Genomic DNA, 12,500 nt, shown 5'->3' with positions numbered 1-12,500 from the left:
TCTTAAGTATGTAACCTAGTGAGCCAGCATTAATGATTCAATGTTAGAGATTTAAGCACTTATGTACGTCGCTCTGGATAAGGGCGTCTGCCAAATGCTGTAAATATAAATGTAAATATAAATATATACAGTCCTTTTTAAATCTAACCACTTTAAAGTGTTTAATGATTAGAAAAATCCACTAGCTAGCCTACCGTCCTGCTTGAAGCACCATGCTAGAAGCAGGTGTGATGAAGCAAACACATTTGTATGAAATATAAACCTGAAATGTTTGATATGTTTGGGTTTTTCCACTGATTGATTATATTCAATACTAATTATAGTCATGTCACCAGAAATCCAGTCACCGATGTCCCTGTGTGTAGTAAGCCAAAGTCTATGGCAAAGCCCTAACTCCTGTAGACCATACACTGATTCACATAACGATATCCGATCTCCTTACCTCAGAATCCGCAAGGTAACGACATGGTTCGGAAAGCAAGCAGACTCGAACAGGTGGAGAAAATGACTAACATTACAAATAATTTTTATGAAGGCTATTTTTAATTTCCTCCAGGCTTGTTACCTGACACATCGTAAAATAAACCCAGCAACCAAACAACATAAAAGTGACAAGGAAATAAAACCAGCCTATTCATCAAAAAGATCATGTTGTACAGGTGGACTTTTCATTTATATTTATAATAGTGTAGTTCTTTTTTGTCTGCTCTGATCCTCTATGTTTGATAGCCTGATGGAAATTTTCTCAATATTAGAACATCAGGAATGATCAATCCTGTCAAGTGACTGTTTTGTCTTACATCAACACAAGACATTTTGGAAATTCTGACACAAGACTTTCACAGCCTCGGGCCATTATCGTTCCATAAACATTATTCAGCTTGGTTTTTATCAAGTGCTAGTAAATATAGGAGGCTGGCAGCTTCAGCAGGTTAGCATGCATAACAGAATGCGACGAGTCAATACAGGATGTTCCCTGAGAATGTAAATTTATAGCTGTCTTTCTGTAAACCTAAAAAAATTACATTTCTACTGAATTGTTTATAGAGGCAACGTGGTACAACACACACTGAGACTTTGTGTTAGGGTGCACTCCATCTGTCCATCCATCAATCAATCCATCTGTCCATCCATCCATTCCCCTGTTCATCAATCCATCCACCAACAAATCTGTCCATCTGACTGTCTAGCTGTCAATCCATCCATTCATTAATCCATCCATCCATCTATCCATCTCTCTGTCCAACTGTCCATCCATCAATCAATCCGTCTGTCCATCCATCCATCCATCGATCCCTCTGTCCATCAATCCATCCACCAACAAATCTGTCCATCTGACTGTCTAGCTGTCCATCCATCCATTCATTAATCCATCCATCCATCCATCTATCCATCTCTCTGTCCAACTGTCCATATATCAATCAATCCATCTGTCCATCCATCCATCCATCCATCCATCCACCAACAAATCTGTCCATCTGACTGTCTAGCTGTCCATCCATCCATTCATTAATCCATCCATCCATCCATCTATCCATCTCTCTGTCCAACTGTCCATATATCAATCAATCCATCTGTCCATCCATCCATCCATCAATCCATCCACCAACAAATCTGTCCATCCGACTGTCTAGCTGTCCATCCATCCATTCATTAATCCATCCATCCATCTATCCATCTCTCTGTCCAACTGTCCATCCATCAATCAATCCGTCTGTCCATCTGTCCATCCATCCATCCATCCCCCGTCCATCAATCCATCCACCAACAAATCTGTCCATCCGACTGTCTAGCTGTCCATCCATCCATTCATTAAACTATCCATCCATCTACCTGTCCAACTGTCCATCCATCCACCAATCGATCCATCTATCCCATTGTTCATCCATCCATCCATACATCTATCCATCCATCCACCCGCTTGTATGTCCACCTATCTGTCCATCCATACATCCATCTATCCATCCATCCATCTGTTTGTATGCCCATCAATCCATTCATCCGTCCAGTTATCCATACATCCATCCATCCATGTACCCATTCGTCCCTTTATCGATCCATCTATCCATTTGTATGTTCATCAATTCATCCATCCATTTGTCCATACATCCATTCTTTTCTGTAGTGATTATTCTACACATGGTTGCAGAGAAACTGTAGTTTATCCCAAGATATTTCAGGCACAAGGCAAGGAACAGCCTGGAGATCACATGAGAGACACACTACAGAGAATTTAGAGAGACCAATCACGTACGTTGTCGTTCATGTTTGCGAGACTCATCACCTAATAACATATAAGCAACTGGTTGTAGTTTGTTTTAAGTAAGTGTGATGCTTTAAGTAGGAACGTTGCTGGACAAAAGGCCCATTTTTCTAACTGATCGCTGAAACGTGACCTGATGTCAGCAGAGTGTTTTCACATAATGATCCATGTCCTGTTTAAAGGATTTCGTAGTAATGCAGGCTGTATAAGCAAAGCTCTGTTATTTCCATGGAGAGGAAAAGTTTGTTACTTTTATTATCAGTTGTAAAACCTGCTCTGAGAAGCATACAGCTCATAAATAAAGAAAAATAAAGATTAGGAAGCCCAAATGTCATTAAATCCCTACATACGGGTGCAATAACTCTAGATATATATTTCTCTATATTGATTTATTACAGGGTGTTTTTAAATGCAGTAAAAAATATTCAAAAATCTGAAGATTCAAACTACTACTTACTGTAATGCAGTCATATAATTTCAAACCACTTATTTTAGTTGCTAGTAAATTATCAGACGGTATCTGAAACCTCACTCGAGAGGGAATTTCATGAGACCTGGCTGAAAAACATTCCCTAAATGAAAGGAACCTGTTCTACTTTGCTGTAAATGCCACCGTTTTATGAGATCCATATGGACACCATAAAAAGATGGTTATATACGTGTGCCAGACTACTGAAGCGATGAAGTAAATGTCCTTGAAATGTGTTGGAGTAGTCTGGGTGATGTGGAAGCCCATTTTGCTCATTCTGCAAGTGAATCGTAAATATTTCGATTTGACAATATTTAAACCTCCGTTACGTACTTTGAAGTCCGTTACTTTCGCACTCGAAGGGCTGCGTTTAGTTTCGTTTGAGATGTTATCTATCGACGCGTATCTACTTTAACCAGAGATATTTTTTTTAACGTTTAAAGCATTACCAAATACCCAAAGAAGTCGAGAGCGATGGCTTCTGGATGAGCTGGGAAAAAAAGCGCCTGAGAGCAAATGTTTCTATCAAAACGTTTTGCAAAAAATCGATGGTGGCGCTTGAAAATTGCCCATGAAGCGTCTGCGATGGCGCATCCATTCAGCCTGAGGCCTGCTGCTTTTGTGTATTGGTGAAGTATATTAGAGCTACAAGACGATTCTCAGGTTTGACGTTCTATCAGGCGTCTCGCTTGGCTTCCAATGTAATTATAGATACGTAAACTGCTCGCGCTTTTAAGTGCCTTTCCTAATTCACTTCAAAACACAGATCGTTCTCAGGTAGACCATGTTGCCGGATAACACAGGTAAGAGACGTGTTTAAAGCAAAATGGACGGAGAGGTAATACAAGACAAATAAAATGTTTTGGTAAGATGATGGCGCAAGAAATGTCATTTACAGCACGCAATCTTGAATAGGCGACTCGTGGATATGAGTAAATTCAGAACGCATGCGTTATCAGTGAAAAAATGGCCTTCATATTCGGTCATGGCAGAAGAAGAAGAAAAAAGAAGCAGCCAGGCCTCTCATGCTGAGAACAAGCTGTTCATTGGGAAGGGTGTGAGATTTTCTGTTGATGTAGCCAGAGTTTGGCTTGAGGTTAAGGCTTTATTTACCAAAGAGTGAAAGACAAAAGAGAGAGCGAGTGAGGGAGAGAAATCAATGGCTCTCCAGTGCTGGAGGACTCTGAAGATCAATGGACACTCAAAAAAAAAAACTTCTGAAGAAAAAAAAAAACAACAACATTGATTGCTCTACTGAAGAAGAAAGAAAACCACAAAACACACCTGTGTAGATGGAAAATTTACTCAACCCTTCAAGTGCTGTGTTTTTCAAGGGTTGCCATTATGGCCTTGCCTTTTTCCTGTTAAGAAAAAAAACCCTTCCTTCAGGATGTTTACTGAACTCGTTTATGAGCTTGAAAAGATCTGGTTTTCCAAAAACGATCCCTGAAATGTAATCAATCAGCTAAGACATAAAGGGTTCTGTTTGTACTGATGAGGCTATGAGGCTAACGCAGCTAACAAGTAAGACTGGAATTTTCAGCTGTCATTACTGATACACCTCAGAACCTAAAGGGCCACATAATAAAGGTAGTAATAACCTATCGTCGCTGTCGGGCGGAAACCTCGTATGTCCAAATTTGGTCAATTTCATATTTTTTCACATATCGATGCTATTGGTCAGTCCCCACGTGGGTCTGTTATTTTTACAAGTTATTAACCAATCTAAAGTCTTGAAAATAGCTTGAGCGCAAATCTCATAACTCCATTGGACACTTCAACTGTCCACCTCTTCCTCACTCCGCGGGAGAGCTTCACGGCATATTTCTCCTTAATAAGAGTCGCAACGAATCAACACGCCTTCTGAGGTAAATGTCTTCAAAACACTGGGCTCAAAGAAAAAAAAATCTTGACCCCCGCTAGTTCTGGTGCTCGTCTGAGGACCGGAATTTAGTGCAAGACAATCCACTGCAACGCGGACTAAACCCTGTGCACTGCAGATAAGGTACGGCGTTTTTTACATTTCCTGAAAAATAACGGTTTTGGAGATACAGTACGAGGATTCCGCCCGACAGCGACGATATATTTAGCTAGTTAGCTGCATTAATACAGATTCGGGGATGTGATGATGGAGTGCATTAACACGTCATTGGCGAACGTCTTTCCGCTAAGCTGTGGTGTTTTGTCTTGTATCATGAAGGATTATTCTGGTTCTTGTCTACATGGAGTAAACAGAGGAGTTACATAACAGATTTGCACCAGATTTAAACAATCTGGAACCTCTGAGCCCCTGAAATGGCTAATAATACACATAACATTCCCTTTGTAAGTACAGACAGAACCGTTCAACTGGCTCCGTATATATACTACTGTATAAAGTTGACTTTTTTTAATGCTAGCGTGTTTGTTAGAAGGTTTTGAAAGTCCATTCCTGTATTTAATACGAAAACAACAGAACCAAGCATTAAAACTCAGTTTCGTAACGCTGACTCTGTGCAGGAGGTAGATGGAGTGATGTCACTCATTTCTTAGACAGATGACAAAACATCCCATTATGCTAGGGATTGCCTTCATAGGTCATTAGGCAAGGTGGTTATCAGACAGGACCAGTCAACCCTGCTATGAGAAATGGAGTCATGCATGCTTGCTTTCTCTCTGTCTCCTTGTCTCTACATCGTCTCATTTTGCCAAAGTATCAGTTCACCTTTGCTGCTATTCTCTTTGTTTACTATTCCTTCGACTGCTACTTTATTCCATCTCTATTTTCTACCTCTGAGAATTTGAGCAGGGCTTTGTTTCTTTCATTTAACAAGGGAGGAACTTGATGAGGTTTAAGATGAGTTCAGGATGTTTGACTGAAGGAGGTGTGTCTCTGGGTCAGTCTCAGTGAAGGAGGCGTGGCCTCGGTATCTATCAGTCTCAGAGAAGGAGAAGTGTCTCTGTATTAGAAAGCACTTTTTTTGTCACACAACTTTAAAAACTTTGAAGAAATGAACAAATTAACATCCCTTAATAACTTGTTTTAAAACATTTTACGAGTGAATATTCCTTCATTCTTCAAAAAAAATAAATAATTGTAATCCTTGCCACTGCTGCCTGAGTCACCTCAGACTTGCTCATTGGGGATAAATACAAACACACTTACATATATCTAATATTGCTCTTGAATTATTCTTTATAATAACCTTTTGTTCTATGTTTTTTGTTCTGTAAAGCTGCTTTGAGACATCAATTGTAAAAAGCGTTTTACAATTGTTTTACTTCATAGCATCGAACAGAACATCCGAATCTGTATATATTATAGCTTGTATCATTCATTCATTCATTCATCTTCTACCGCTTATCCGAACTACCTTGGGTCACGGGGAACCTGTGCCTATCTCAGGCGTCATCGGGCATCAAAACAGGATACACCCTGGACGGAGTGCCAACCCATCGCAGGGCACACACACACACACTCTCATTCACTCACGCACTCACACACACACTACGGACAATTTTCCAGAGATGCCAATCAACCTACCATGCATGTCTTTGGACCGGGGGAGGAAACCGGAGTACCCGGAGGAAACCCCCGAGGCACGGGGAGAACATGCAAACTCCACACACACAATGTGGACGTGGGAATCGAACCCCCAACCCTGGAGGTGTGAGGCGAACGTGCTAACCACTAAGCCACCGTGCCCCCCAGCTTGTATCATAATGATCATTAAACTGGCCAAGTCATGTCCTGGTAGTTTAAACTGCTGCTGTGTTTAAGATTTTTCTATCAATCCATCTGATATTTCTTATCCTATAAATGACCCTAAATTCCATAATGTAAATCTGAATTCCTCCAATCGTTTAGTAATGTTAGTGATTTTTCTTTCATCGCTGAGGTACTTCCTCTTCCTCTTATTCTTCAGGTTCCACTTAATCTTATTTTAAATATACTGCTGTATTCTTGATTTCATCATATCTTTCCTTTTTATTACAATTTTCTCTGATTAATTATTTTAATTTGTCTTCCCTGGGTCTTTCTTTGGCTCTCTTAAATCCCAGTTTAGCTATCATGTGAAACTAAACGGAAAATTCCGGAGTTATTCTAGTTAGAAACAGAAGGACGCTTAGCTGTGATAAAGGGCGGCGGAACGTAAATCTGAAGATTCTCCCCGCTGTGAGTCCTCAGCGTCTGCACTAAGAGACAAACAATAGCAAGCTAGTCTTGTGCAGAAGCCTCAGCGTGAATCCCTGTGTACATGTGGGTGGCAGGACGAGACGATGGTGCCATACAGATGCTATTAAACAAGGAAGAAGAGGACTTAAAGTCCAACACGAACCATCAGCATGGCTCACTGACTTCCTGTTTACGGCCATGTTTACACCGCTGGTGTGGATCTGAGCTGGCTGCTCGTTAGGCTTCCTAAGACTCTTTTTATTCTTCTCTATCTCAGGCTGTCTTTCTTCCTCTTGTTTTGCTTCATTTCTTGTCGGGGGCTTTGGACTAACCCTACACCCCTGAGAGACATTTCTCAAAGGATTCCTCTTTGGGTTTTAACAAGGACCCCTGGCTGGGCATCACATCTTTAAAAAAACACTCCTATTTTTCAATCACTGTATCTGTATCTCCATGTATGCCCCTTGTTATACAACAAAGCGTTTTCGACTTGCGGCCTCCTGGGACGAGATAAGACCCGGGGAGATGTACGAGCTAGAACAACATGTACTTAAAGTTAAAATTTGCAGAGAAAACATGAAAGAAGCATAGCAGTGAATCCTAGTTTGTATTGTATAAGTTTGATTTTGTGGAATTGTAATTAGGCTACGAAGCTAATGTAGCTAAGAATCTAAGAAATTGCAGGGAAACGTATTGACGTTGAACATCCAAAAAAATGATCATCATCATCACATCCAGTTGACTTCATGTCAAAAGAAAAAAAAAAGTCTGGTTTGAGTCAGATTTAGAGAAATGACTTTGGGTGAAACAGACTTCCATTAGCTACATTAGCATGAGAGCAGCAGTGCAAAGAATTAGTAAAAGTAAACAAATAAATGATAACAAGAAAACCGTATCATGAGCCAGAGAGGAAAAACGATGACTACAGTAATGATTAGCAAATATCAGTAGATAAAATTTTGACTTTATTTTTTTTAAAGCTACTGTATTCAAAGAGGTGAGGCAACTGTCTGGTTTAGCTGCTATGTAATAATTAGCAACCTTTCCTTTTTTATTGACAAAAGAGTCTACAGTCTCACCTTCCTTTTTTCCGTTGCCTCACAAGACAAGGTTTGTGAGATCACAGGTCAAAGTTCACCTAGATAGAAGCAGACCAAAAACCCAACCTTTCCACCTTTACCATGTCCTTTCCCCTTCGGTGAATTATCTTTCTTGCCTTAAGAAATTTTGACAGGTTGGTTAGTTATTAGTAAAACTCTGCATTTTAAATTCATTTGAAGTTAAAGTAAGAGAGAGAGAGAGAGAGAGAGAGAGAGAGAGAGAGAGAGAGAAAGGGATTTTCAACACAAACCTTTTTTTTCTCAAATAAACAGTATAAGAAAGCAAGTCCATTTTTGTACACTAAAGACACCAGACCTTTCCCAAAGCATCTTATTGCATCTCTCTCTCTCTCTCTCTCTCTCTCTCTCTCTCTCTCTCTCTCTCTCTCTCTCTCTCTTTTTATTTCAAATCTACCCCTTTAACATCCAACATAGAAGACAGATAGATCACTTTATTAATCCCAGAGGGAATTCACATTTCTCACTAAAAATGAACCTACAGTATGATCAGAGCGGAGTTCTTATAAAGCTGTGTGAGTAAATAAAGAACAAAACCAATCTTAATCCAAAGCACAGAGTCTGTAAGAGTCTTTCAGAAGCGCAGTGATGCAGAGTTTTCAGATTCCTGGAGTGCAGAACTTTACGAATCTGAGCGCTTATTTATTTACTTTATTTATCCGTGCGGCTTCAAGAAAACCTCAAACCTCCGCCTTAATGCTTCAGCAAATCCTACCTCATCTTTATGCTTCAGAAAACTAGCGGTTTCCCTGCCGGAATGTAATTTTCTGCAATCTTAGACGCTCGTGTTGATCGCCACACTGACAGAGCTGGAATGTAAAGTGTGTGAGCGCTGGCACCGAATAATGATACGGCACGGGAGACACGTGGAAGCGAGACGAGTCAACACACTGATGAAACACTCAGAGGGTGTAAACCGCCTCCATCTTTTCAGGCCTCACTGAGCTTTGTGCTCATGCTGTGGAGACACCAGGAACATGTGCTATGTGTGATGTCTAAACAGTGCTTTTCTTTTCTTAAACAATCCCAATTCAAAGATGTTGTTCAATGTAATGCCTCGTGTGTCAAGTATTGAGCAAAAATGTGCAACAATCCGCCAAATATCCATCACGAGAATGATGAAAACACAACAACGACAAGCTAAGTGCACAACATTTATCCGTAGCTTAGAAATGTAGCTAAACATTAAAGCTAGTGCATTTTTTTGAAATGCACATGTTGAAATGCACTGAGGTAAAAGTCAGCCTGTTGCTAAGCTAGTTAGCTAGTTAGCTAACATGTGTAATAAAGTTAGATAAAGTCTTGTTGCTAACATATGGAAGCTAACACTGCAGATAAATGTGGAAAGAAAAATACATGAGAATTAGCTTTCTACCTACAAAGGCAGATAAAGAAGACATTCGCATGAACTAACTAGCATTGACAGATAGCTTTTCAAAGTGAACAAGGGAAAGAAATATTAGCTTCTATGTTAGATTTACTACATTTTAAAATGTTATCATAGCAAATTAGTCTATCATGATAAGACTAAACTGAAAGATTTGTACATATCTTCTTAGCAAGAGTCTAATTTTAACAGCTTGCATTTCAAAATATAAATAAGACTCAAACATTACATTAGCATGTTATAACTTTTCAACATGTAGAAAGGAAAGATATCTTATCATAATGATTAAATACATAATAACTGCACTTACATGTAGAAAGAAAAATGCTAGCATAACAAATCAATCTATACTTTACACTGTGGACAGGAAGAAGAAAAAGGAAGATTAACACAAATTGTCTTAGCAAGAGGATCACTCACTCACTCATTTTCTACCGCTTATCCGAACTACCTCGGGTCACGGGGAGCCTGTGCCTATCTCAGGCGTCATCGGGCATCAAGGCAGGATACACCCTGGACGGAGTGCCAAACCATCGCAGGGCACACACACTCTCATTCACTCACGCAATCACACACTACGGACAATTTTCACATGGAGGTGTGAGGCGAACGTGCTAACCACTAAGCCACCGTGACCCCCCAAGAGGATCATTTTAACAGATATCAATATTTACTTGGGAAAGAAATATTAGCATTATAATTAGTTGCAGGTTAAACTGACCACACTAGACTATAAAAGTAAACAAACATATAGTTTACCACACTGTACTACAAAATAAGAAAGTAATAAAATAAATGAGCTGATTACCAATATGCTCTAAGGTAACAGAAACACACCGCACTCCAACGCACACAGAAAAAATACATTATTATTAAAAAGAGCTGTATTAAACATAGATTGAAAATAGACAGCTTTGGCTTAAAGCTAATATATTTTTGTCTACAGGTTGGAGTTATAGATTGTTGCTAAGATACTCAACTAATTTGCTAGATTAATAACTAAACAAAGGGTTAAATGTACCAGACTAGACTCTGATAACTCTGATAATGAGCTGAATCAGGCCAAAGAACACTTGTATGTGTGTAATAAGCAGGCGTACAGTAGTATATTTATGTGCATGTGTGTGGGATGCTTAAGAATCCATGCCGGGGAAACATTGGTTTTTATTTATTTTTTTCCACTGAGCCTCTGTACCAGCAGTAGGCCATCACAGCACAGTCATAATCACATCACGAAGACACACACTAATCACCTCCAAAGCCTCCTTATGACAAGAGCCGGCGAATGGGGTGGCTAATATATGCTAAGCTGCTTAGTGTGGGTCTTGTACCCATCCCTGAAGCCTCTGCCACAGTCATAAATACATTTAAAGGGGGAGAAAAGGGTTCTCTGGATGGCCTTCTGTTTAAAGCTCTTAGCATTTTGATGCTGAAGATGAATGGTATTTGAATAAAAAAAATTTTATTAACAAGATTTAACTTGTTTTATGAGGTGTGTCCTGAAGGCTAGCGTATGATATCAAGGTTCTAACTGAAAGTAAAATTTGGAAAAAGTCATGTAAGTCTAGAACATGCTGTTAGTATTGACCATACATCAAAAATGAAGAGTTGCTATGATTTGACTAAGCTAGTCTATTTTATTAGCTAGCTATTAGCTTTGCAGTGTGGTGGGATCTATGTTTACAGAATCCCAGAATTCCCAGATTCTGTTTTACATGGCCCCTATGTTTCCTCAGCTTGATGTTGTCCGGACCCTAAGACATTTAGCTGATCATATTGGTGGTGGGACTGAAACATGGAACATAGAAATGGAGATGATTTTTGTAGGACAAAAGTCATGGGAATATAGGATCTTCTGAACAGAGTGGCCAAGAGAACCTGAGGGCCATGTGAACAAAGACCTTGGACCATTAAGCATTCTTTGGATGTCCACTTGGAAGAACATTGAGACAACAAGAAAGTGTTTCATTAAGCTCAAGTAAGCTAAAATATTTAATGATCCAGTAAACCTTTGGTTCACCGTTGAAACTCTAATAGTGTGGAAACAAAGAACCCTAGAATTATAGGACCCCATGGGAACAGAGAGATCTATGTTTCAGGGCTACCTATTTCCAAGGCCCTATGTTCCTAAAATCTTTCCAGGGAAGTCGTGGCCTAATGGTTAGAGAGTTTGACTCCTAACTCTAAGGTTGTAGGTTCGAGTCTCAGGCCGGCAATACCACGACTGAGGTGCCTTTGAGCAAGGCACCGAACCCCCCCAACTGCTCCCCGGGTGCCACAGCATAAATGGCTGCCCACTGCTCCGGGTGTGTGTTCACGGTGTGTGTGTGTGTGTGTGTTCACTGCTGTGTGTGTGCACTTTGGATGGGTTAAATGCAGAGAACAAATTCTGAGTACGGCTCACCGTACTTAGCCGTATGTCACGTCACTTTTAAAGAAAATATGAGGAAGCCATTGTGTGACTGAACTATAGGATCTAAAAGTGTAGGGATTTTTCCCTAATAACATTTGAATGGGACAGCTTTCCAAAATCAACAGGTTCCTGGGAATATGGGGATTTAGAAACATAGAACTCTTGAATCCTGGGAACAAAGATTGATGGGAATATGGAACCCTGGTGAAGGGCAGGGTTCTTCGGGTTGTTCCTTTGGGCAAACCACAGCTGTGTGTTCCCTTATAAGAAATGGTTCTAATTAGAATACTTTCTGTAAGCTAAGATCCTATTTTTTTAAATCATCGAAGCAAAGGTCTTTGGAACTCTTGGACATAAGAATTAGGCCACACGGAACTAAAATACTGAAGCATAGCAACCTTTTTCTAGACAATATTATTCTACAAAAAGTGTTTCTGGGAATATAGTACTTCAGATGCAAAGGAACTTCGAATATAGGATCTTGGGGAACACTGAAGCCAAGATAATCAAAAGGTATCACAAAAAAAGGGTCACTCATGCCCCTTTTCCACCAAAAAGAACCGGGTGCTGGTTCAGATAAACCTAACATCACAGAGCCGAGTCTGACGTCACTGTATACGTGTCACGTGTGCCAGCAAGGTTAGCGCAGCAGCGGCAAACACAAACACATCAACAATGGCGGATGTTGCTTTAC

General features: G+C 40.0%; 1 protein-coding gene across 1 annotated transcript in view; it reads right to left on the bottom strand.

The window, feature by feature from the left end:
• The window catches only part of LOC132862310 (cadherin-4-like), a 318,252-nt gene that overhangs the window by 66,645 nt on the left and 239,107 nt on the right, over positions 1-12,500 (bottom strand). The gene's annotated exons all lie outside the window — the stretch shown is intronic.

Source organism: Tachysurus vachellii, chromosome 19 (assembly GCF_030014155.1).
Source record: "Tachysurus vachellii isolate PV-2020 chromosome 19, HZAU_Pvac_v1, whole genome shotgun sequence".
NCBI classification, from domain to species: domain Eukaryota; kingdom Metazoa; phylum Chordata; class Actinopteri; order Siluriformes; family Bagridae; genus Tachysurus; species Tachysurus vachellii.
Note: the sequence above shows the minus strand (reverse complement) of the source record. Positions and strands in the feature narration are given on the sequence as shown.